The sequence below is a fragment of the Nomascus leucogenys genome, unplaced genomic scaffold, assembly GCF_006542625.1.
Source record: "Nomascus leucogenys isolate Asia unplaced genomic scaffold, Asia_NLE_v1 000887F_75017_qpd_obj, whole genome shotgun sequence".
NCBI classification, from domain to species: Eukaryota; Metazoa; Chordata; class Mammalia; order Primates; family Hylobatidae; genus Nomascus; species Nomascus leucogenys.
Window position 1 is genome coordinate 1,283 of NW_022095922.1, and position 27,662 is coordinate 28,944.

The 27,662-nt window shown below is 44.4% G+C and overlaps 1 pseudogene; it reads right to left on the bottom strand.

The window, feature by feature from the left end:
- LOC115833759 lies at positions 1–27,476 on the bottom strand (annotated as a pseudogene).
- Positions 27,477–27,662: the final 186 nt, after the last annotated feature.

Below are 27,662 nucleotides of genomic sequence, written 5' to 3' on the forward strand. Positions count from 1 at the left end.
CTTGCTTCCCATAGTCTTCAAGCCCCACAGCCTTCGGATCCACACTGTGAATTTTGCACAGGGCTGTGTTCATGGCAGTGTATATGGCTCACCTGTGGCTGGGCTCCAAGCCTGGCAGGGAAGGGTCTTTGTAGATGAGACCTGGGCAGTACTCCATCACATAGAAGGGGTGCCAATGACACTGGGAGGAACACAGAAGGGGGTTCAGGGATCAGAGTCACAATGTGGCAGGCTGTTAGTCATGACCCTATTCTTTGTCACTGTCCCTGGGTGTACGGGTTGAGAGCTGGTGAAGAGTTCAGACCCAGATCAATGGATGCTTCCTTTTTCCTTTCACATAAGCACAGTGCATTAGAAGTATCCTCTCTTGCAACGGATTGATCCACATATATGCACACACACGTACATACACACGTGCACACACACATGCACACCCATCTATGCTTCTTGGACAGCATGCTTTCTCTTCTCCCTGGTTCATTTGTGTAAGCCACTGGAATGGATTCAAAGTGTAATAATGTAGCAAGCAGCAAGGCTCAGAGAAGGACCTCTGTAGTCACACCGAACCAGGTTTTTATTTTTGTTTATTATTATTATATTTTAATTTTTTTTTGGAGACGGAGTCTCGCTCTGTTGCCCAGGCTGGAGTGCAGTGGCGCGATCTTGGCTCACTGCAAGCTCCACCTCCCAGGTTCATACCATTCTCCTGCCTCAGCCTCCTGAGTAGCTGGACTACAGGTGCCCGCCACCACGCCCTGCTAATTTTTTGTATTTTTAGTAGAGACGGGGTTTCACCGTGTTAGCCTGGTCTTGATCTCCTGACTTCATGATCCGCCCACCTTCGCCTCCCAAAATGGTGGGATTATAGGCATGAGCCACTGCTCCTGTACTATTTATTTATTTTTTCGAGATGGAGTCTTGCTCTGTCACCCAGGCTGAAATGCAGTGGTGCGATCTTGGCTCACTGCAACCTCCTCCTCCTGGGTTCAAGAGATTCTCCTGCCTCAGCCTCCCAAATAGTTGGGACTCCAGGTGCACGCCACCATGCCTAATTTTTGTATTTTTAGTACAGATGGGGTTTCACCATGTTGGCCAGGCTGGTCTCAAACTCCTGACCTCAGGTAATCTGCCTGCCTCAGCCTCCCAAAGTGTTGGGATTACAGGTGTGAGCCACTGCACCTGATCGGAACCAGGTTAAAATCCCAACTCTGCCCTTACTTGAAGAGTGACCCTGAGAGACTTATTAAACCTCTCTGAGCTTTGTTGTTGAGATGGAGTCTCGCTCTGTCACCTAGGCTGAAGTGCAGTGGCACGATCTTGGCTCACTGCAACCTCTGCCTCCGGGGTTCAAGTGATTCTCTGCCTCAGCATCCTGAATAGCTGGAACTACAGGTGTGTGCCATCACACCCAGCTAATTTTTTGTATTTTTAGTAGAGACGGTGTTTCACTGTGTTAGCCAGGATGGTCTCAATCTCCTGACCTTGTAATTCGCCCACCTCAGCCTCCCAAAGTGCTGGGATTACAGGCATGAGCCACTGCAGCCAGCCATGTTGTGTTTTTTAATCTGTAAAACATACCCACTTCAAAGGGTAATTGCAAGAATTAAGGGAGCTTCCAGGGTACTTGTTACTTAAAAAAAAAAAACATGAATTAAGGAACAAACATACAGAGTGCCTGGCATGGTCCTCTGGTTCCAATAAGGGTTCAGTAAGTATCCCTTCTTGTCATTGAGGTTATTTTTTTTATCATTTTTGGTGGTATGAGTGGTGTATATACCACCCAGCAGTACTAAGGTGACCCAATGACATGTCACTAATCCATCTTTTGGTCATTACTAGCAATCAGTTTACTACTCTATTTATTTATTTATTTTTGAGACAGAGTCTCACTCTATCACCCAGGCTGGAGTGCGGTGGTGTGATCTCGGCCTACTGCAAACTCTGCCTCTCAGGTTCAAACGATTCTCCTGCTTCAGCCTTCCAAGTAGCTGGGACTCCAGGTGCACGCCACCATGCCCAGCTAATTTTTGTATTTTCAGTGGAGACAGTGTTGCACCAGGTTGGCCAGGCTGGTCTCAAACTCCTGGCTTCAAGTGATCCATCTGCCTCAGCCTCCAGTTTACTACTCTAAAAATTGTTTTGAAAATCCTACCATTACAGATGTTTCAAGTTGAAAAACTATTACAAAAGATGTTTTGGATTGGGGAAATTTGAACATGGGCTTGATATTCAGTATTATTATTAAATAATTGTTAGTTATGTTAGGTATACTGGTGTTATGGTTATGAAAGACAATGTCGGCCAGGTGCAGTGGCTCACACCTGTAATCCAGCACTTTGGGAGGTCGAGGCGGATGGATCACTTCAGGTCAAGAGTTTGAGACCAGCCTGGCCAACAAGGTGAAACCCCATCTCCAATAAAATACAAAAATTAGCCAGGTGTGGTGGCACATGCCTGTAATCCCAGCTACTTGGGAGGCTGAGGCAAGAGAATTGCTTGAATCCAGGAGGCAGAGGTTGCAGTGTGCCCAGACCGTGCCATTTCACTCCAGCCTGGGCAACAGAGTGAGACTCCATCTCAAAAAAAAAAAAACAAAACCCAAGGTCTCACTCTATCATCCAGCCTGGAGTGCAGTGGTGTGATCACAGCTCACTGCAGCCTCCACCTCCTAGGCTCAGGTGATCCTCCCACCTCAATCTTCCGGGTAAGTAGTTAGGACTACAGCTGTGCACCTCCACACCTGGCTAATTTTTGTTTGTTTTTGTAGAGATGGGGTTTTGCCATGTTGCCCTGGCTGGTCTCAAACGCCTGGGCTCAAGTGATCTGCCCGCCTCAGCCTCCTTAAGTGCTGGGATTAGAGGCATGAGCCACTATGCCCGGTCGATGTCTTTATTCTTGAGAGATGTATGCTCTCTGAAACTTATTTCAAAAGGTTCAGCCAAAAAAAAATCATTATCTACATGTTAAAAGCATACATGTATACACACATACATATATAGAAAATAAATGTGGTAAAATGTTAACAATGTTTTAATTTCTGATCTAGATGAAGTGTAAACAGGTATTCACTGTATTATTTTTTCTTCTTTCACCTTTTCTGAAGGTTTCAAATGTTACATAATTAAAACGTTAGGAAAGAAGAGACACTCAAAAAGCATGTTACAAAGCTGTTTAAAATAGTTTCGGGCCAGGCACAGTGGTTTACACTTGTAATCCCAGCATCATGGGAGGCCAAAGTGGGCGGATCACCTGAGGTCAGGAGTTGGAGACTATCATGGCCAACATGGTGAAACCCTGTCTCTACTCAAAAATTACAAAAACTAGCCAGGCGTAGTAGGCAGCGCCTGTAATCTCAGCTACTCAGGAGGCTGAGGCAGCAGAATCACTTGAACCCAGGAGGCAGAGGTTACAGTGAGCCGAGATTAGGCCACTGGACTCCAGCCTGGGTGACAGAATGAGACTCCGTCTCAAAAAACAAAACAAAACAAAACAAGTTTAGAAAGACTCTGATTTAAAAAAATAAACAAAAACAAGCAACATGAAACTAGAGAAATATGTATTTTTTGAATGTTAAAAAAGATGTTTTCTACCAATTCTCCCTAAAGCAGGCATATACTTATCTTGCAGGATAACTTAAATATCTGAGAACTTCTGGGAGAGGTTGCGATAAAGTTTCTTTTCCCTCCTACCCAAATTTTATTTGTCTTTAACAAATTGGAATTTGTGTTAGCATATGGGCTTTTCTCTCTAGTAGCTTGAATGTGCAATAGCAAAAACATCTGAACTTTACCTTGAATCTTCACAGAGATCAAGAACGTTAGGGACAGGTACTCCAGCATTTGCAAGGGCTTTCATAATCCTGCCAGGACAAATGAAAATAAACAAAATTGCTGGCTGAATTGATGAGATTTTCTTGAAGTTACTTTTCTTTGTTTTTTGTTTGTTTGTTTGTTTTGTTTTTTGAGACACAGTCTCACTCTGTCACCCAGGCTGGAGTGCAGTGGCGTGATCTTGGCTCACTGCAACCTCTACTTCCTAGGTTCAAGCCATTCTCAGGCCTCAGCCTCCTGAGTAGCTGGGATTACAGATGTGCACCACCACGCCCAGCTAATTTTTGTATTTTTAGTAGAGACGCGGTTTCGCCATGTTGGTCAGGCTGGTCTCAAATTCCTGACCTCAGGTGATCCACCTGCCTCAGCCTCCCAAAGTCCTGGGATTACAGGCATAAGCCATTGCACCCGGCCTGAAATTACTTTTCTGAATTAAAAATGGTACATAAATTAAAATGAAATTCTAAAAAATATTCAATTGACCCAAAAGTAGGTAAGAACAAAAAAACTGATGGACAAAGAAAAAAACCAGTAGTGAAATTGTAGACCTAAATCAACCATATCAATAATTACATTAAACTCAAAAGATGAATAGATTCCAATTAAAAGACAGAAGCCAGCCATGCATGATGGCTCTTGCCTGTAATCCCAGCACTTTGGGAGGCTGAGAGGGAGGACTGCTTGAGCCTAAGATTTCAAGACCACCCTGGCCAACATGGTAAAACCCTGTCTCAACTAAAAATACAAAAATTAGCCAGGTGTGGTGGCACATGCCTGTAATCCCAGCTACTTGGGTGGCTGAAGCATGAGAATCGTTTGAACCCAAGAGGCGGAGGTTGCAATGAGCCAAGATGGCTCCACCGTGCTCCAGCCTGGGTGACAGAGTAAGACTCCATCTCAAAAAAAATAAATAAATAAAATAAAAATAAAAATAAAAGACAGATGTTTTCAGCCTGGCAGAAAAACATGACCTAATTATATGATGTCTACAAGAGATATGCACTGAATATATAAACATAGATAGGTTGCAAAAACAAGGATGCAAATGGAAGCATTATGCAATCACTAAGCATAAGAAAGCTTGTGCAGCTACTTTAATGTCAAATAAAGCAGCCTTTACGACAGTGTACCATCAGAGACAAAGAGGGACATTTGAAAATGATACAACTGCAAGTTCATCAGAAAGATATTACAATCATAAATATGTATGTGCTAAACAACAGAGCTTCAAAATACATCAAGTAAAAATGATCAAAAGTAAGGAGAAAAAAATGAAGAAATCCACAAGTCTTAGATGAGATTTTAACACTCCTTTCTCAGTAATGATAGAATTAGACAAAAATAGATTTATCTAAAGACATATATCTGAACCCACTACCAACTTGATCTGATGGACATTTGTATACCACTCACTCAGATATTGCAAAATACACATTATTTTTAAGTAAACACAATATGTTCACCAAGATAAGTCATGTGCTGGTCCATAAGATAAATCTCAATAGCCTTCCTTCCTTCCTTCCTTCCATCCTTCCTTCCTTCCGTCCTTCCTTCCTTCCTTTTCTTCCCTCTGTGGCCCAGGCTGGAATATAGTCGGCTCGCTGCAGACTCCCTGCCTCCAGCTCCTGGGATTCTCCTGCCCCGGCCTGCTGGGATTGCCGGCGTGCGCCACCACCTCTGCCTGCTTTTTCTCCTTTGGCTGGAGGCGCAGTTTCGCCATGTTGGCCAGGCTGGTCTCCAGCTCTTGACCTCGAGTGGTCTGCCTGCCTCGGCCTCCCGAGGTGCTGGGACTGTAGATGGGGTCTTGCTCACTCGGTGCTCGGTGTTGCCCGGGCTGGAGTGTGGTGGCGTGGTCTTGGCTCCCTGCAGCCTCCGCCTCGGCTTCCCAGGGTGCTGGGCTTGCAGCCTCTGCCCGGCCGCCGCCCCGTCTAGGAGGTGGGGAACAGCTCTGCCTGGCCGCCCATCATCTGGGATGTGAGGAGCGCCTCTGCCCAGCCGCCCATCATCTGGGATGTGAGGAGCGCCTCTGCCCGGCCGCCCATCTGGGAAGTGATGAACGCCTCTGCCTGGCCGCCTCATCTGGGATGTGGGGAGTGCCTCTTCCTGGCTGCCCCATCTGGGAGGTCTACCATGGAGGCCAGAAGCAATGTGGGGGCTGGACATGGTGGCTCACGCCTGTAGTCCCAGCACTCTGGGAGGCCGGGCGGGTTGATCACTTGAGGCTAGGAGTTTGAGACCAGCCTGGCCGACATGGTGAAACATATGAAAAATACAACAGACAAACCAACCAACCAACCCAGCGACAACAAAACAGGTCTACCCTGGAGTCATACTCTAATTTTTTCTATTTTCCTCCCTTTCTGATCCTTTATCCCACTTTCTTTTTCTTCCTCTTCCTTCTCCTTCTTCTTTGTCAAATAGAGGATTGAGTTATCATTGATCCACACAAAGTCCCTCTCTCATTTATTTTCTTTAATTCCCACCCCCATTTCTATTCCCCATCTTCCCATGTGCAACCTTCCTAATATGTTTGATATGCATCTTTTTGTTTGTATGTATTTTTAGGAAATGGTTATTGTTTTGTGTGCAAAAAAATTAATAATATGTGCCACATTTTCTTAATCCAGTCTATCGTTGTTGGACATTTGGGTTGGTTCCAACTTTTTGCTATTGTGAATAGTGTTGCAATAAACATACGTGTGCATGTGTCTTTATAGCAGCATGATTTATAGTCCTTTGGGTATATACCCAGTAATGGGATGGCTGGGTCAAATGGTATTTCTAGTTCGAGATCCCTGAGGAATCGCCACACTGACTTCCATAATGGTTGAACTAGTTTACAGTCCCACCAACAGTGTAAAAGTGTTCCTATTTCTCCACATCCTCTCCAGCACCTGTTGTTTCCTGACTTTTTAATGATGGCCATTCTAACTGGTGTGAGATGGTATCTCACTGTGGTTTTGATTTGCATTTCTCTGATGGCCAGTGATGATGAGCATTGTTTCATGTGTTTTTTGGCTGCATAAATGTCTTCTTTTGAGAAGTGTCTGTTAATGTCCTTCGCCCACTTTTTGATGGGTTGTTTGTTTTTTTCTTGTCAATTTGTTTGAGTTTATTGTATATTCTGGATATTAGCCCTTTGTCAGATGAGTAGGTTGTGAAAATTTTCTCCCATTCTGTAGGTTGTCTCTTCACTCTGATGGTAGTTTCTTTTGCTGTGCAGAAGCTCTTTAGTTTAATTAGATCCCATTTGTCAATTTGACTTCCTCTTTTCCTAATTGAATACCATTTATTTCCTTCTGCTGCCTGATTGCTCTGGCCAGAACTTCCAGCACTATGTTGAATAGGAGCGGTGAGAGAGGGCATCCCTGTCTTGTGCCAGTTTTCAAAGGGAATGCTTCCAGTTTTTGCCCATTCAGTATGATATTGGCTGTGGGTTTGTCATAGATAGCTCTTATTATTTTGAGATATGTCCCATCAATACCTAATTTATTAAGAGTTTTTAGCATGAAGCGTTGTTGAATTTTGTCAAAGGCCTTTTCTGCATCTATTAAGATAATCATGTGGTTTTTGTCTTTGGTTCTGTTTATATGCTGGATTACATTTATTGATTTGTGTATGTTGAACCAGCCTTGCATCCCAGGGATGAAGCCCACTTGATCATGGTGTATAAGCTTTTTGATGTGCTGCTGGATTCGGTTTGCCAGTATTTTATTGAGGATTTTTGCATCAATGTTCATCAAGGATATTGGTCTGAAATTCTCTTTTTTTGTTATGTCTCTGCCAGGCTTTGGTATCAGGATGATGCTGGCTTCATAAAATGTGTTAGGGAGGATTCCCTCTTTTTCTATCGATTGGAATAGTTTCAGAAGGAATGGTACCAGTTCCTCCTTGTACCTCTGGTAGAATTCGGCTGTGAATCCATCAGGTCCTGGACTCTTTTTAGTTGGTAAGCTGTTGATTATTGCCACAATTTCAGATCCTGTTATTGGTCTATTCAGAGATTCAACTTCTTCCTGGTTTAGTCTTGGGAGAGTGTATTTGTCGAGGAAGTTATCCATTTCTTCTAAATTTTCTAGTTTATTTGCATAGAGGTGTTTGTAGTATTCTCTGATGGTAGATTGTATTTCTGTGGGATCGGTGGTGATATCCCCTTTTTCATTTTTTATTGCGTCTATTTGATTCTTCTCTCTTTTCTTCTTTATTAGCACATATACACCATGGAATACTATGCAGCCATAAAAATGACGAGTTCATGTCCTTTGTAGGGACATGGATGAAACTGGAAAACATCATTCTCAGTAAACTATCTCAAGGACAAAAAACCAAATACCACATGTTCTCACTCATAGGTGGGAATTGAACAATGAGAACACATGGAGACAGGAAGGGGAACATCACACTCCAGGGACTGTTGGGGGGGTGGGAGCGGGGGGAGGGACAGCATTAGGAGATATACCTAATGCTAAATGACGAGTTAATGGGTGCAGCACACCAACATGGCACATGGATACATATGTAACAAACCTGCACGTTGTGCACATGTACCCTAAAACCTAAAGTATAATAATAAAAAATAAAAAAAAAAATAAAGGGACAAAAGCCTACAGACTTTTTCCCACACAGTCTGTGTCACTGCAGCAGAAATAATGGCACTCCAGGTTCTTTTTTACTCTAATTTATGTCTCTTAGTCAGATTTTAAAGAGATCCTCCCTTATCGGCTTTCAGTTCCTGCTTTATACTACACCATCGTGTACTTTGAAGGAATAAAAGATGGTTCCCTCCCTTTAAAAAAAATAATAAAATAAATCTCAATAAATTTCAATAAAAATTAAAATCTAGCCCAGCACACTAGCTCACACCTATAATCCCAGCACTTTGGGGGGCCAAGGTGGGCGGATCACCTCAGGTCAGGAGTTAAACACCAGCCTGGCCAATACGGCGAAGCCCCGTTTTTATTAAAAATACAAAAATTAGGGCCGGGCATGGTGGCTCATGCCTGTAATCTCAGCACTGTGGGAGGCCGAGGAGGGTGGATCACTAGGTCAGGAGATTGAGACCATCCTAGCTAACATGGTGAAACCCTGTCTCTACTAAAAATACAAAAAAAATTAGCCAGGAGTGGTGGTGGGCACCTGTAGTCCCAGCTACTCAGGAGGCTGAGGCAGGAGAATGGCGTGAACCTGGGAGGCAGAGCTTGCAGTGGGCAGAGATCGTGCCACTGCACTCCAGCCTGGGCAACAGAGTGAGACTCCGTCTCAAAAAATCATAATAATAATACAAAAATTAGCCGGGCATGGTGACTCACGCCTGTAATTCTACCTATTCAGGAGGCTGAGGCAGGAGAATCACTTGAACCTGGGAGGCAGACGTTGCAGTGAGCCGAGATTGCGCCGCTGCACTCCAGCCTGGGTGATAGAGCAAAAACTCTGCCTCAAAACAAAACAAACAATAGAAAAAAGTAACAAAACCAAACTGTGGTTCCCAGATCAACGTAACTGATAAATCCCTAGCTAGACAAATGAGAGAGAGAATACAAATTATCAATCAATACCAGCAGGGATAAAGGGTGGGCATAGTGGCTCACACCTGTAATCTCAGCACTTTGGGAGGCCGAGGCAGGTGAATCACTTGAGGTCAGGGGTTGTAGACCAGCCTGGCCAACATGGGGAAACCCCATCTCTACTAAAAATAGTAAATTAGCTGGGCATGGTGGCGTGTGCCTGTAATCCCTGTTACTTGGGAGGCTAAGGCAGGAGAATCACTTGGACCTGGGAGATGGAGGTGGCAATGAGCCAAGATCATGCCACTGCACTCCAGCCTGGGTGACAGAGCAAGACGCCATCTCAAAAAAAAAAACAAAGGATATCACTATAGATCCTACATATATTAAAAGGATAGTAAAGGAATATTATAAGTAATAAATTCAACAGCTTAGGTGATATGAACAGACTCCTTAGAAATTACAACTTACCAAAACTAAAACAAGATGAAATAAAATATCCGAGTAATAGTATTTTTGTTAAATTGAATTAATAATCAAAAACCTTGGCCAGGCACGCTGGCTCATGCCTGTAATCCCCAATACTTTGGGAGGCCAAGGTGGGAGGACTGCTTGAGGCCAAGAGTTCAAGCAATATAGTGAGGCCCATCTCTACAAAAAAATTTTTAAAACTAGCCAGGCATGATGGCATGTGCCTGTAGTACTTAGGAGGCTGAGGCAGGAGAATCACTTGAGCCCAGGAGTTCGAGTTTACAGTGAGGTATCATCATACCACTGTACTCCAGCCTGGGCAATAGTGACACTCTGCCTAAAAACAAAAAAAAAATCAGCTAATACTATATATGCAGTTTGTATCTGCCTTTACTATCTTAAAATTTTATCATACACATTTGTTATTATAGGCATACTTTTATTAGCTGCAATAACAGCATAATCATTAAAGGTGAGCTATGAAATCTCACGGACTGGCTATAAAGCTGGACTCTAGCACTTGCTTACTAGTTTTATGACCCTGGGTATGCTGGTTAATTTTTTTGTTTTTTGAGACAGGGTCTCACTTTGTGAGTGCAGTGGTACGATCTCAGCTCACTACAACCTCTGCTTCCTGGGTTCAAGTGATTCTCCAGCCTCAGCCTCCCATGTAGCTGGGACTACAGGTGCAAGCCACCAACACCCGACTAATTTTTGTATTTTTTGTAGAGTCAGGGTTTCACCATGTTGCCTAGGCTGGGCTCGAACGCCTGAGCTCAAAGCAATCTGCCTGCCTTGGTTTCTTTAAGCCTTACTTTTCCCAGTTGTAAATGAGGATTATAATAGTAACATATCATAGAGTTCTGAGGATGCTCTGCAGTAACAAGACATTCAAAGCATTTATTTTAGTGCCTGGCACATACTAACCATTCAATAAATGTTAGCTATTACTATTACTGTCATTGCGACAAGTACATATACAAGGTTTACTTAATTATTTCCTGATTATGGTACAGATTATAGTATATTTAAGTAGTTTCCAAACTCTTTTGTTTGTTTCTTGGGACCGAGTCTCTCTCTGTCACCCAGGCTGGAGTGCAGTGGTGCCCATCTCGGCTCAGTGCAGCCTCCACCTCCCAGGTTCAAGAGATCCTCCCACCTCAGCCTCCTGAGTAGATGGAACTACAGGTATGTGCCACCACACCCATCTACTTTTTGTATTTTTGGTAGAGACAGGTTTTCACTATGTTGTCCAGGCTGGTCTTGAATTCCCGAGTTCAAGTGATCCACCTGCCTCAGCCTCCCAAAGTGCTGGGACTACGTTAGCTACTGCTCCTGGCCTTCCAAATTCTTATTATTAAACAACTTTATAGTGAGCATATTAATACATAAAGCTGTTTCCCCTACTTAGAATTATTTCTTTAAGACAGAGCCCCAGAATTGGAATTATTAGGTCTGAAAGTATGAAAACGCTGAGGCTTTTAATAAATTGTATCATATTGTTTTCCAGAATAGTTCTAATTTACATTTGGCTTTTTTGGGGATTGGAGCAGGGTCTCCCAATGTCTCCCAGGTGGGAGTGCAATGATGCCACATTACCTCACTGTAGCCTCAACCTCCCAGCTCAAGCGATCCTCCCACCTCAGCCTCCTGAGTAGGTGTGACTACAGGTTCGTGCCACCACACCCAGGCTTTTTTTTGGGGGGGGGAGGGCTAGAAACAGGGTCTTGCTGCATTGCCTAGGCTGGTCTTGACCTCTTGGGCTCAATGATCCTCCTGCCTTGGTCTCCCTAGGCACTGGGATTATAGGTGTGATGAACCAAGCCTGGCCATAATTGTAGTTTTAAATGTCTTGGGGTGTTTTTATGGAGTGCTGACTTTTCAGTTTAGGGCTGAGCTTGTGCACAGTGGAGGCTAGTGGGCAAGTGCTCCCCTGGCCCTGAAAACTTACCTGAACTCCCTCTCTATGGCATGCACAGATGGAAGGAGTGTCCCTGGGGGCTTCTTCCTCAGAACTAGATCACGATTAGCCAGCCTGATACAGTAAGTTGGATTTGACTGCCCGTGATCAAACTGAAGGAGTTCCAATGGGCCTGCAAGTTTGAAAACAAAGAAAACTCAAACCAGCCCTGGAGGACAGATCTGAGCAGACATTCTTTCTTTCTAATGAGTTCTGCATTTGGGCTTCAAAATATCCTCATCTGCCATGCAGTGCAATAAAAGCACCTCTTCCCTGCCTACTAGGAGTGACTGAGTCCCAGGTCTACACTCCGCCAACTCAGGTCCAGGATGACATGCCACTACAGTTTGTCAAAGACCATTCATTTTATACCACAATAATTTTCTGTTTGTGCAGGTGTCCAATTTTGTCCTTCCTGCCAACTCCTGCTCCATGAATAAAAACATGTTCATTCTGTTTATCAAGCACAAACACAGCTATGGAAACCCATCTTGCAAAATGGAATACTTTAAGCCTGAGGATGTGCCCTTGCACGTCCCTCTGCCTGACATTGCTGGGAGAGCTGAAAGGAGTGACATGGAGGCCTTCAGCCTGACCCAAAGCTGCTTTCATGAGATGCAATTTCCCACTGCACTAGGCTGAATTCTGTGGCTCCCTTGCAGGATCCTGGCTGAGGTGAAACTAATTCGTTCTCAGCTCCATAAGAAGACTGAACCCGGGGTATAGACTGATTTCACTTGGTTAGAAGAGCAGGCAAGCAACAGAAGTAGGCCGAGTTCTTCTGGCTGGCCAGAGTGGGCGCCTCAGCTGTGCAGAGGCCACTACCAATAATCCAATTGCTGGAAAACATCCTAACATGAAACTCCACCAACAAAAGCCTTTTTCATGGAGTAAGTGGGTGAAGCCTTTATTACCTGGGAAAAATGTCTTCTTTGGCCAGGCGCAGAGGCTCATGCCTATAATCCCAGCACTTTGGGAAGCCAAGGAGGGTGGATCACCTGAGATCAGGAGTTTGAGACCAGCCTGACCAATGTGGTGAAACCCAGTCTCTACCAAAAACACAAAAATTAGCCAGGCATGGTAGCGCGTGCCTGTAATCCCAGCTACTTGGGAGGCTGAGGCAGGAGAATCACTAGAACCCAAGAGGTGGAGCTGAGATCATGCCATTGCACTCCAGCATGGGCAACAAGGGTGAAACTCCATCTCAAAAAAAATTAAATTAAATTAAATTTTAAAAAATTGTTAAGTCTCCTTTTTTGTTTTCTTTTGTTTTTGAGATGGAGTCTCCCTCTGTTGTCCGGGCTGGAGTGCAGTGGTGCAATCTCAGCTCACTGCAACCTCTGCTTCCTGGGATCAAGCGATTCTCCTGCCTTAGCCTCCCCAGTAGCTGGGACTACAGGCATGCACCACCACCCTCAGCTAATTTTCGTATATTTAGTAGAGATGGAGTTTCACCATGTTAACCAGGCTGGTCTCAAACTCCTGGCCTCGAGTGATCTGCCCACCTTAGCCTCCCAAAGTGGTAGGGTCGCGGGCATGAGCCACCACCCCTGGCCCAAAAGTGTCCTCTAAAGCACACAAGACACCTGGTTTTCTGAGGGCGGAACGTGCAGGAGGAAAGAGAAAACTTCTCTCCAAGAAATGGAGACAATTTATTGCATTTTAAAATCATGCAAACTTTTTTTTTTTTTTTGGAGACAGATTCTTGCTCTGCTGCTCAGGCTGCATGCAGTGCAGTGGCACGATCTCAGCTCACTGCAACCTCCACCTCCGGGTTCAAGTGATTCTCCTGTCTTAGCCTCCCGAGTAGCTGGGGCTATAGGCATGTGCCACCATGCCTGGCTAATTTTTGTATTTTTAGTAGAGATGGGGTTTCGCCATGTTGGCCAGGCTGCTCTTGAACTCCTGACCTCAGGTGATCTGCCCATCTCAGCCTCCCAAAGTACTGGGATTACAGGGGTGAGCTACCACACCCAGCAACATTATTTTTCCTTTTTTTGGGGGTGGGGGGTGGGAACGGACTCTCACTCTGTCGCCCAGGCCTGCAGTGGCACTATCTCAGCTCACTTCAACCTCGGTCTCCTGGGTTCAAGTGATTCTCCTGTCTCAGCCTCCCGAGTAGCTGGGATTACAGGTGCCCGCCAAAACGCCTGGCTAATTTTTGTAGAGATGGGGTTTCACCACGTTGGCCAGGCTGACCTCGAACTCCTGACTTCAGGTGATCTGCCTGCCTCAGCCTCACAAAGTTCTGGGATTACAGGCATGAGCCACTGCGCCCAGCCCTTTTTTTTTTCTTTTCCTTTTTTTTTTTTTTTTGAGATGGGAGTCTCACTCTGTTGCCCAGGCTGGACTGCAGAGGCGTGATCTTGGCTCACTGCAACCTCTGCCTCCCGGGTTCAAGTGACTGCTGTGCCTCAGTCTCCAGAGCAGCTGGGACTATAGTTGTTCACCACAACCAGCTAATTTTTGTATTTTTAGTAGAGTCAAAGTTTCACCATGTTGGTCAGCCTGGTCGCGAACTCCTGGCCTCAAGTGATCCGCCTGCCTCGGCCACCCAAAATGCAGGAATTACAGGACTGAGCCACTACGCCCCGGTCAGCGATGCAAATTTTTTTTTTTTTTCTCGAGATGGAGTCTTGCTCTGTCACCCAGGCTGGAGTACAGTAGCACGATCTCGGCTGACTGCAACCTCCACCTCCTGAGTTCAAGCAATTCTCCTTCCTCAGCCTCCTGAGTATCTGGGATTATAGGCACCCACCACCACACCCAGCTAATTTTTGTATTTTTAGTAGAGACGGGGTTTCACCAAGTTGGCCAGGCTGGTCTTGAACTGCTGACCTCGTGATCCACCTGTCTCAGCCTCCTAAAGTGCTGGGATTACAAGCGTGAGCCACCGCACCCTGCCTGCCAATGTAACTTCTAAGTCGTCTTCACAAAATGGGCTGTCGTCTCAAAGCATCAGAAACTGTAAAATCCTCTGAGCACATACTGCAGTCCCCAAGTTCCTCTCCCTGTTGAAAGCAGGCAACCACTGCCATACCACACTCTCAGGTGTAAGAGTGGGATAGGTACACTTTTGGAGATCCACAAATAGGGAAGTTAATGCTTTTTCCCAAGCAAAACTGAAAGCAGTGCTCCGATGCACCAGGCCCAATGGCTATTTTCCTCACTGTAAAGCTTCTTTGTCTCCAGCCCATTCCATTAGGGTTGAAAAGTGAGAAGCAGACCAAAACCTTTGCCTTGGACAGAGTTACCAAAACATGAGAGATGACCACATACCTGTGGTCTGGATACCCAGTAAGTCTTTAAGGTACTTCTCCAAGGAATCTTTCGGAATTTCCATCGTCTTTTTCACAGGCCGAGTGTTTGGAACACCTACTCTCAATGTAAAACCCAAGAGAGCTTCTAATTCCTTTACTGCAGTCTCTGGGTCATTAACCTGGTTTCAGAGAGAATATGTAGATGTATATTTTTTGTTGTTGTTATTTTTCCCTTCTTTTCACAGAATGTTGAGAATATATATACATACATATTTTTAATTTTACAAGTCATGATAGTACAGGTGTAGAGAATATATAATGAACAGGTGCCAGCAGTCAATCCTGGCCTTAGGGGCCCCTATCTGTTTCCTAGGAGGTGTCTGAAATGTTTGTTCCCCTGTGCCATAAAGACATAAATGAACATAAATTTAATTTACTCAGCAAGGCCATTTTTGCTTCCTGCAGAAAGGGTACACTCGCCAGCAGTTTTGCCACAAGAGTACACCAAACAAAGGAGACAGGGTCATTTATAACCTGACGCATCCACCCTACTGCTGTGTCTGGTTTCCATTGGCTGGAATGGGACTTTACATTCTGTATTTGTCCTGACTGGCTAGCAACTTAGAACATTTTAAAAGAGGCAAAGGTAGAGGAGAACAAAGGAAGGAGGAGGTAACTTGTGGAATGCTGAGAAAGGTAAAAACACCTTCAAATAAGGAAGAGGAACATGCTATGACCTAATGCTTGCTTGGACCAGTATAAGCATGCCAGAGCAGATATTTAGGCTAAATTGTGGGAGCTAAGAACATAAAGTACGTTGATTTCTTTATCACGGCTAGCAGATTTTTAACAATGTTAGCACAGGTCTTCAAATAAATTTTGCTTCTAAGAGAAGTTACTATTTATTCCTAATTAAATGGGGAGGAAAGTCTTTGAAGAGGAACCTCTACTTTACTTTTTACAATTCCCCCTCTTTTTATTTTATAATTTCTCTTCAAACTTGTTTAATATGTTTTGACTTAATTGCTTTGTTTGTCCCTCCAATAGAAGTAATTTTTCCAAATAGGGTGGAGGAGAGTTAGGAGTTAACTCTGTAAGTGTGGCAGAGACAAGATTTTGTATAAAACTTTGAAGGCCAGGCACGGTGGCTCATGCCTCTAATCCCAGCACTTTGGGAGGCTGAGGTGGGTGGATCATGGGGTCAGGAGTTCGAGACCAGCCTGACCAACATGGTGAAATCCCATCACTACTAAAAATACAAAAAAAATAACCGGGCATGGTGGGGTGCCACTGCAATCCCAGCTACTGGGGAGGCTGAGGCAGGAGAATCACTTGAACCTGGGAGGCAGAGGTTGCAGTGAGCCGAGATTGAGCCACTGCCCTCCAGCCTAGACAACAGAGTGAGACTCCATCTCAAAACAAACAAAAAAAAAACTTTGAAGGCAGGGAATAATATAACAGCCTACAAGAATAAGTACACCTGGCCGGGCGCGGTGGCTCACGCCTGTAATCCCAGCACTTTGGGAGGCTGAGGCTGGCGGATCACGAGGTCAGGAGATCGAGACCAGCCTGACCAACATAGTGAAACCCTGTCTCTACTAAAAATACAAAAATTAGCCAGGCGTAGTAGCAGGCGCCTATACTCCCAGCTACTCGGGAGGCTGAGGCAGGAGAATGGCGTGAACCTGGGAGGCGGAGCTTGCAGTGAGCCGAGATCGCGCCACTGCACTCCAGCCTGGGCGACAGAGCAAGACTCCGTCTCAAAAAAAAAAAAGAATAAGTACACCAATAACAAGAGCAAATGAGGTGAGAACTGAAGTTAAAACTTCTTTTTATCCACTGAACCAATGTTTTATTATTTTAGAAAATGGGTTATTTATTTTAGAATTTTTGGCAAGTTTATCAGATAGGGCTGTTAATCGTGTAGCACTTTTGTTTTAGTCCATCAGGGCAGTACTACTAGGAATGAAGGTACAACATTGAGTTTTAATTATGAAACAAACATCTTTTTTTTGCTATTATTATTATTATTATTATTAGAGACAGAGTCTTGCTCTGTCATCCAGGCTGGAGTGCAGTGGCGCGATCTCGGCTAGCTGCAAGCTCCAACTCCTGGGTTGACGCCATTCTCCTGCATCAGCCTCCCGAATAGCTGGGACTACAGGTGCCCGCTACCATGCCCGGTTAATTTTTTGTATTTTTTTTTAGTAGAGACAGGGTTTCACTGTGTTAGCCAGATGGTCTCAATCTCCTGACCTCGTGATCTGCCTGCCTTAGCCTCCCAAAATGCCAGGATTACAGGCGTGAACCACTGCACCCGGCCGTTTTTTGCTAATATTATATTTAAAGCTATTTTATTTTTCTAGGCCATCTGGCTGGTAGGTCCTAATAGCACTTGAACACAAATTTAATTTACTCAGCAAGGCTATTTTTACGTCCTGTAAAAAGGGTACACTCGCCAGCAGTTTTGCCATGAAAGTATACCGAACAAAGGAGACAGGGTTATTTATAACCTGACACGTCCACCCTACTGCTGTGTCCAGTTTCCATTGGCTGGAATGAGACTTTACATTCTGTATTTGTCCTAATTGGCTAGCAACTTAAAGCTTTTTAAAAGAGGCAAAGGTAGAGGAAAACAAAGGAAGAAGGAAGTAACTTGTAAAATGCTGAGAAAAATAAAAACACCTTCAAATAAAGAAGAGGAACAAGCTATGACCCAATACTTGCTTGGACCAGTATTAGCATGCCAAGGCAAATATTTAGACTAAATTGTGGAACTAAAAACATAAAATACATTAATTTCTTTATTGCAGCTAGCAAATATTTAAAAATGTTAGCATGGCTGGGCGCGGTGGCTCACACCTGTAATCCCAGCACTTTGGGAGGCCGAGGCAGGTGGATCACGAGGTCAGGAGATCGAGACCATCCTGGCTAACATGGTGAAACTCCGTCTCTACTAAAAATACAAAAAGTTAGCCAGACGCCTGTAGTCCCAGCTACTTGGGAGGCTGAGGCAGGAGAATGGGTGAACCCAGGAGGTGGAGCTTGCAGTGAGCTGAGACTGCACGACTGCACTCCAGCCTGGGCGACAGAAGGACTCCATCTTGAAAAAAAAAAAAAAGCACAGTTCTTTCAATAAATTTTGCTTCTAAAACAAGTTACTATTTATTCCTAATTAAATAACAGGAAAGTCTTTAAAGAAAAACCTCTACTTTACTTTTTTTTTTTTTGAGATGGAGTCTCGCTCTGTCGCCCAGGCTGGAGTGCAGTGGCGCAATCTCAGCTCACTGCAAGCTCCGTCTCCCGGGTTCACGCCATTCTCCTGCCTCAGCCTCTCCGAGTAGCTGGGACTACAGGCGCCCTCCACCACACCTGGCTAATTTTTTTGTATTTTTAGTAGAGACGGGGTTTCACCGTGGTCTCGATCTCCTGACCTCGTGATCGCCCACCTCGGCCTCCCAAAGTGCTGGGATTACAAGGGTGAGCCACCATGCCCAGCCTACTTTACTTTTTACAAAGGGTAGTCCTTTAGAGGGAAATTATCAAAGAAGTCAGTGCTCTGAGGAAGGCCTTCAGACCCAGATATTTAGCTAATGAGGGAGCAGTAGAATGAGTTTCCTCTTCCCATTTAACTCCTAACCACACTGAACTTTCTATCCTGCAGAGAGAAGCACTGGTCAAGGGTTCACAAAACAGCTAGGCATGATGGTGTGCACCCACAGTTCCAGCCACTTGGGAAGCTTGAGGTGAGAGGACTGCTGGAGTCCAGGATTTCAAAGCCCTGGGCAACTTAGGAAGACCTCATCTCAAAAAAGATTCATAGCTGGTCGTGGTGAGGCCGTGAATCTTTGGGAGGCGAGGTGGGCAGATTTCCTGAGCTTAGGAGTTTGCGACCAGCTTGGGCAACATGGTGAAACCCTGTCTTTACTAAAATACAAAAAATTAACCGGACATGGTGGCATGTGCCTGTAGTCCCAGCTACTCGGGGGCTGACACACGAGAATTGCTTGAACCAGGGAGGCAGAGGTTACAGTGAGCCAAGATCATGCCACTGTATTCCAGCCTGGGTGACAAAGTGAAACTCTGTTTAAAAAAAAAAGCACAATACCCTCTTGTGCCAAGAAGAAAGAAGATTATGCTGCAATGTTTGCTCTTGCCCTACAGGCCCATCAGCTCAATGATGAAAACCCAAACATAGAAGAACAAAAGCCAGGCGTGGTGGCTCATACCTGTAATCTCAGCACTTTGGGAGGGTAAGGTGGGCAGATCGCTTGAGCCCAGGAGTTTGAGACCAGCTTGGGCAACATGGCAAAACCTTGTCTATAAAAGATACAAAAATTAGTTGGGTGTGGTGGTGTATGCCTCTGGTCAGCTACTCAGGAGACTGAGGTAGGAGGATCACTTAAGCCCAGGAGGTTGAGGCTACAGAGAGCTATGATTGCACCACTGCACTCCAGCCTGGGTGACACAACAAGCCCCTGTATGAGAAAAAAAAAAAGAATAGAAAAAAGTTGGCATGAGACCCCCTCACATGGCTTCTCGTGCTTTACAGCAGTGAGCTGCATGGCCTGCATGGCTGGTGGCCACTGGCTCTCCACTTAAGGCAGCATCACTGGATCATGAGGACAGTGTGAACACCTCCACAAAGGTCTTAAGCCTGCCATTCACCTCCTCTCCTATCTCTTTTCTCAACCTGCCTTCTCAGTACCTGTTTGTCTTGCTTCCCATTGAAAATACAAGCAACTAGTCACATAGATTTCATAATTAACACAAAATAGCATGACTATGGAAACATAGGGGGAAACCCTAAGGAAAGCTAGAGCTACAAATGTAAAAAGATTACAGAGAAACGTTGCACTAGTGGCTGGTGCATGGGAGCGGTGTTCAAAAATTACTATTACCTTAATGATGTGAATACTAAGGCTGGCAGCTGCTTTTAGATTTGGTCCAAGGTCATCAAGAAACACGGACTCGGAGGGCTGCAGGCCAAGCCGCTCCAAGCACAGCTTGTAGATCCTAGGGTCTGGCTTACAGATCCCTTGCATGCAGGACTCCACGATCTGATGGAGGGACAGGAATGAGAGATGAATGTCCCGAAAGGTGGAGCTCCCACATGCACGCTGGTAAACTTTTTGAAAGGAAAAGCATAAGAAGGACAGTTGAGATTTATTATAACAAGTAATTTAAGAGTGTTATGATATAAAATGATGTTGCCTTCTTACATTGAGTAATTTGACAATACTGGGTTACAACGTGGGGGCAAACTCGAGAAACCACTGCCTGTTTCAGACACTGTGACCCTGTGCAAACAAGCAAAGCCATAATGGGCCTCAGTGCCATCATCAATAAAATGGGAATAATATTAGTAGTCATCTTACCTATCTTAGCTTAAGTGAGTTCCAAAATGACAAAGCATTTGGCTAATGTCACATCTTGGGGCTAAAAAGAGCAGAAGAAAAGCTGTACACGTCAGTTTTATGGAAAGTATTTTACCATTTTTTTTTTTCCAGAAAGAAGACACTGTTACAGGTATAAAATAAATATGAAGTTAGTGTTTATTTCAGAGGTTAAAACCCATCCATACTCCATTTAGACAGAAATTCCATGGGAGGGCTGACACTGTTCCTGACATGCTAAGAGGCTTCTGTACTCTGATGACCTTGCTTCAGCCACGTATCTGATCCAGAATGGGTGGGGGGTGCTGCTGAGAGTTCAGGAGAACACGGGGAAAGCCTTCTCAGTGTCAGGCTGTCTCTGATCCACTGATTCCCCAAAAGTCCTTTTACAGTGTCCCCAGGGCTTCATCTCCTATAGAGTGGGCCAAGACAGCCACATAGCTTATAACCAATATCCTCTGATCTGCCGCAAGAACAGAACTAAATCTCTGACTTGCCACTTGGAACGACCCAAGCTCTCCAAGGCCAAGGACAAACCCAATGGCCCCTCTCTCTACCCTACACTTGCATTCTCGGTTGGGTGAGAACTGCCCTTTCAGGTAAATAAATGTCTGGAATAAACTGGACCTTTCTACTTTCTCTTGTCTCCTAAGGACCTGAATGAGCTAAAAAAAAAAAGCCTAAGAAGCTACCCTAAAGAAACGTCAATAGTGAGAAGTACAGAAGCAGGGTGTCTCAGACACCAGTCGATGTAATGCACCAGATGGAAGCGGCAGAGCTGTACTGGCTGAGACAAGAGAAGGGAGAGTGGAGAGAATTGGGGGGGATGCGGCTAAGTTCCAGGAAGCATTCGGCTCCTCTCACTAGGTGAATTACATTTGGGGGAAGTAAAATAAATTCTTAAGATTTATTTGATAAGATCTCTAGCCTTCTCTTTCTTTTATATTTTGCACATGATAGCATGAACTTATTCAGGGCTTCTATTACTTTCTTGGCAAAGCAGGAACTGTGGGAACAAGGTCAGTGTTTTTCCAAATGTAGATCAAATAAAAATGATTTTATTTATCAAGGCCCTATCCCAGGAAGATGGAGAGGAAGCCTCCTTCTCAAGGTAGGCATGACAGAGGCTGTGTGATAAGAGAAAAGCATGGACAGAATCTGAAGTCCTTCATTGCATCTTGGGGTATCTCACCCCAGCTGCAAGGCAGAATCACCTGTGGAGCTTTTCGAAATACACATGCCTGGATCCCAACTAGACCTACTCAATGAAAGCCTCCAGGAAAACAGACCCAGCATCTGTACAAACTCCCAGGTCATGTGATGTGTAGGCAGAGTTGAAAATCTTTAATCTCACTGGCACAACGAAGGGTACAAATACACCCAGGCATAGGCAGATGTAGGGCTAAGGTAATATGCCACTTCCTGGACCCAGCAAAAGTAGCTCTAACAAAGATGGAAAGAATCAGAAAGGGGCTCTGGTAGCAAAATGTCCAATACTTGAATTATCAGAGAAATCTAATCCGATGTGTTCCAGAGGCTACCATGACTCTCACTATATTTCGTGAGCTGTTCCCTTTTGCACTGACTCAGAATATCTTTGGAGGAATGGGTCAGGGGAAGGGTCCTTCTGATCCATCACAACTCTAAAAGGTGCTGGAAGATCAACTGCCAATCTGGGCTTTGGAGTCTCTAAAGGGAATTATCACTGCTGTTGGTAATAAGACAAAAACAAACATTTTTAAAGTAGCCAAATAGGACCGAGCACGGTGGCTCATGCCTGTAATCTCAGCACTTTGGGAGGCTGAGGTGGGTTGGTCACTTGAGGTCTGAAGTTTGAGACCATCCTGGCCAACACAGTGAAACCCAGTCTCTAATATTAATAAAAAACACAAAAACTAGCCAGGCGTGGTGGCATGCACCTGTACTCTCAGCTACTAGGAGGCTGAGGCATGAGAACTCCTTGAACCCAGGAGGTGGAGGATGCAAAGAGCCGAGATTGCACCACTGAACTCCAACCTGGGCGACAGAGAGAGACATTCTCTCAAGGAAAAAAAAGAGAGTACCCAAATAGGGGCCAGGCATGGTGGCTCATGCCTGTAATCCCAGCAATTTGGGAGGCTGAGGTGGGCAGATAACTTGAGGTCAGGAGTTCGAGACTAGCCTGGCCAACATGGTGAAACCCTGTCTCTACTAAAAATTCAGGGGTGGTGGTGCCAGGGGTGGTGGTGCATGCCTGTAATCACAGCTACTCAGGAGGCTGAGGCAGGAGAACTGCTTGAGCCTGGAAGGCAGAGGTTGCAGTGAGCTGAGATGGTGCCACTGTACTTTAGCCTGGGCAACAGAGCAAGATTGTCTCAAAAATATATATATAAATATAAAAAAATAAATAGGTCAGGCACGGTGGCTCATACTTGTAATCCCATCACTTTGAGAGGCTGAAACAGGTGGATCACTTGAGGTTGGGAGTTCGAGACCAGCCTGGCCAACATGGTAAAACCCCCGTCTCTACTAAAAATATAAAAATTAGCCAGGCATGGTGGCACACATCTGTAATTCCAGCTACTCAGGAGGCTGAGGCATGAGAATGCTTGAACCTGGGAAGCAGAGGTTGCAGTGAGCTGAGATTGAGCCACTGCACTCCAGCCTGGGTTACAGAGTGAGACTCCATCTCAAAATAAAAAATAAAAATAAATAAATAAGCACCCAAATATAGCCAAGCATATCAAAACAATAGGTTTATCACATGACAGGTTGGGATACACACATGGAGCAGATGGATTTCGTATGGAAGTAAATCAGGCTGAGGAGGGCAGTGAAGTTTTATTGGACAGCACTGGTCTAGGAACTAATGTCACAGAAATAGAAGGCAACATAGTTGGTCTTAGAAAAGGCCAAAGGATCCATTAAGATATGAGGGTTGATAGAGATGCTTGTGTTATATGAAGACTAAGGTTTGAATTTAGAATGTAAAGCTGAAGTGTCAACCAGTAATCAAATGCCATAAATGTCTACTTGCTAAGAACACAGTGATATCTTAAAGGGTCTGTTTTCAACCTATTGCATTTAAACCTAACTTAGTCTAGTGTCTAAAGGAAAAACTCCTCACTCAAGATCTGCTAGAAGACAGCATTTAACATTGCACCCTGAAGCAAGGGCACAGATTCTGTTCCAATGGTTTTCAATTAGCTCAAGCTTACCACATCAAACTGTTTCCGGTCCAGGGGCAAAAAGCTTTTCTGTTGGGAAGATAAAAATTATTGCTCAAGACTGCAGTCTGAAGACCTTTTGCCCGAATTTGAGTTATGGCCTCAGTCATCACTGGGAACTGCTTTGCCACTGGCTCACTGGTCAGCAGAGAGAAAAATGAGTCCACAGGCACGGAGGCTTTGACTAAGAACAGGAGAGGGCACAGGAGAACAGCAATCATTAAGAGTGACAAACACTCATGGCCAACAGAAAAAAAAAATGCTTATTCCTGGCGTCCTTCTGCTCTCTGGCTACAAGAGCCCAGGCTCACAGCTTGCTGCTTGCGGGAAGTGTGTTCCTCAGCCCCTATGCTGAACTCTCATATAAGGTTTTTAAAAGTTACCTAGGACTAGAGTTACACGCTGGGCACAGTGGCTCACACCTGTAATCCCAGCACTTTGGGAGGCTGAGGTGGGAGGACTGCTTGAGCTCAGGAGTTTGACACCAGCCTGGGCAACAAAGTGAGATCTAAAAAAAATTTTTTTTAACTTAGCCAGGCTTGGTGGCACATACCTGTGGTCCCAGCTACTCAGGAGGCTGAGGTGGGAGGATGGCTTGAGCCTGGGAGATTGGGGTTGCAGTGAGCTATAAATCAAGCCATTGCACTCCAGCCTGAGCAACAGAGTAGGGAATGGAGCTATTTATATCAATACTACAATTAATGAATTCTTTATTCTGCTCATGGATTGCTAGTTGAAAAAAAAACAGCATATCATAAAAGGATACAGTGAACTCTAAAAGTATATGAAGTATATATAATTTAATTTTTAATGATTGAGAAGTCATTTAATGCTTTTTGTATTGCCTCAGTATCACCATTATGAACTTTAGTTTCTGATCAATTTTTTTCCTGTTTTTAAGTTCAATCTGTGTGGGTTTTGAAAACTCTTTAAGGCCGGGCGTGGTGGCTCATGCCTGTAATCCCAGCACTTTGGGAGGCTGAGGCAGGCAGATCACGAGGTCAGGAGATCGAGACCATCCTGGCTAACATGGTGAAACCCCATCTCTACTAAAAATGCAAAAAATTAGCCAGGCGTGGTGGCACGCACCTGTAGTCCCAGCTACTCAGGAGGTGGAGGCAGGAGAAAGCTTGAACCCAGGAGATGGAGGTTGCAGTGAGCCGAGATCATGCCACTGCACTCCAGCCTGGGCAACAGAGCAAGACTCCGTCTCAAAAAAAGAAAAAAAACTTATATAATCACATTTCAAAATGTGCAAAGGCAAGTCTGCTATTTTATATATACATATACACACACAGATTTTAGAAGAGCTTTACTGAAATATAATTCACATGCCATGCAAGTCACCTATTTAAAGAGTACAATTCAATGGTTTTTAATATATTTACAAAGTTGTGCAACCATCACTGCCATCAATTTTAGGACAATTTTCATTACTCTAAAGAGCAAACCAGCCAGGCACGGTGGCTCAGCCTGTATCCCAGCACTTTGGGAGGCCAAGGTGGGTGGATCACAAGGTCAAGAGATCGAGACCATCCTGGCCAACATGGTGAAACCCCGTCTCTACTAAAAATACAAAAATTAGCTGGGGCTGGTGGCATGTGCCTGTAATCCCAGCTATTCAGGAGGCTGAGGCAGGAGAATCATCTGAACCCGGGAGGCAGAGGTTGCAGTGAGCCGAGATCACTCCACTGCACTCCAGCCTCGGTGACAGAGTGAGACTCTGTCTCAAAAAAAAATTAAAAAAAAAAAAAGAGTAAACCGTACCCATTAACAGTCACTCCTCATTTCCCCCAAAGTCTCCTTGTACTAGAAAACCACCAATCTACTTTCTATCTCTATGGGTTTGCCTATTCTGGACATTTTACACAGATGGAATCATACACTATGCAGTCTTTTTTGACTGGCTTCTTTCAATTTGCATAATGTTTTCAAAGTTTACTATTATATATACACATGTATGTTTATTTATATATATCTATAAATTGTGGAAAGTATATGTAACACAAAATTTACTATTTTAACCGTTTTTTTTTTTTTTTTGAGATGGAGTCTTACTCTGTCACCCAGGCTGGAGTGCAGTGGTGTGATCTCGATCCCAGCTCAATGTAACCTCTGCCTCCTGGATTCAAGGAATTCTCCTGCCTCAGCCTCCCAGGTAGCTGGGATTACAGATGCCCACCACCACGCCTGGTTAAATTTTGTATTTTTAGAAGAGACGGGGTTTCACCATGTTGGCCAGGCTGGTCTTGAACTCCTGACCTCAGGTGATCCGCCCACCTTGGCCTCCCAAAATGCTGGGATTACAGGCGTGAGCCACCGCACTCAACCATTTTTAAGTACACAGTGCAGTGGCATTAAGTACAGTCGTGTTGTCATGCAACCATCACCATCACCACCATCTACCTACAGAACTTTTCTTACTATATTTTAAATTGTATTTTAGTAGAGCTATTATGGTTGCATGAGTTATATCAAGAGCTTGGAACAGTGCACAGTACAGAAAAAATGTTCAATATTATTATTGCTTTAAATAAGCTTTTTTATCAAAGCCATTATGTAGACAGCTCCTGTTTTAGTATCTATTAGAGGGGAGATTTCAGGTTGTTGAATGCATGGAGGTGCTGGGAGGAGGGTGGCAGGCCCAGAAAGGGCACAGTGGCTCTAAAACCTTTGCCCCCAGGTATCTTGTCATCTGGCTGTTCATTTGTATCCTTCATAATATCCTTTATAATACACCAGAAAACATTAAAAAAATATATGCTGGAGGAACTTAGTAAAGAATTTTTTTTTTTTGAGACAGAGTCTTGTTATGTTGCCCAGGCTGGAGTGCAGTGGCATGGTCATGGCTCACTGAAGTCTCAGTCTCTAGGGCTCAAGCCTCAGCCTCCTGAATAGCTGGGACCACAGGTGTGCACCACTATGCCTGGCTAATTTTTTTTATTTTTTATAGAGACGAGGTCTGGCTATGTTGCCTAAGCTGGTCTCAAATTCCAGAGTTCAAACACTTCTCCTGTCTCAACCTCCCAAAGTGTTGAAGTTACAGGCGTGAGCCACCATGCCCGGCTAAGAATATTTTTAGTTATTCATATATGAATTGAACATTGAACACCTAGGGGTGAAAAAAATAACTTTATTATTTTTTTTGAGACAGTTTCGCTCTTGTTGCTCAAGTTGGAGTGCAATGGCATGATAGCTCACTGCAACCTCTACCCGAGGTTCAAGCAATTCTCCTGCCTCAGCCTCCCAAATAGCTGGGATTACAGGTGTGTGCCACCAGAGCCGGCTAATTTTTTGTATTTTTAGTAGAAACGGGGTTTCACAATGTTAGTTAGCCAGGCTAGTCTCGAACTCCTGACCTCAGGTGATCCACCCCCTGGGCCTCCCAAAGTGCTGGGATTATAAGCATGAGCCACTGCGCCTGGCCTAAGAAATAACTTTAAAACATGTAATGGGTTATTAGGTTTCACTTTATTTTTAGTTTAACTAACTTATACATGAATGTTGCAATCACTACTCAAGGCAAAAAGAAAATATGGAAATGTAGGTATGTTTATCACTCACCATTTCAGAGCAAAGTCTCCCAAATTCTTGTAAAAAACCCTCTGCTGTTATTTCTGCTCTCATAAATCTCATCCAGGGCCCATTTTCACCACCTTCCATCAAGGCCTTTAATATAGTTCCAGAAGGGATACGATTCTGTACCTCCCATTCTATAGAAAGTAAAATATGCAAAAGTGGAATACATTGACACACGCTGGGGTTTAGGGAGCTCAGGAAAATTACCATACCAGTTCCTGCAGCCTCGCTGTACTGCCAGGGTGGATGCTGTTGGAAATTTGCAGACATTCACGAAATGCAAAATCTCAACCTTAGACCCCCAGAGGAAGAGCAATGCTAATGTGTACGACAGAGAGCACACTGCTGTGAAGCATCAGATCCTTAGTGGTTGCTTGAGAGGACTCCGGGCACTGCATGATGAATTTTCTTCCTTGGTCTCATATTCACTGGACCATATGTTAGGTCACTTAACTG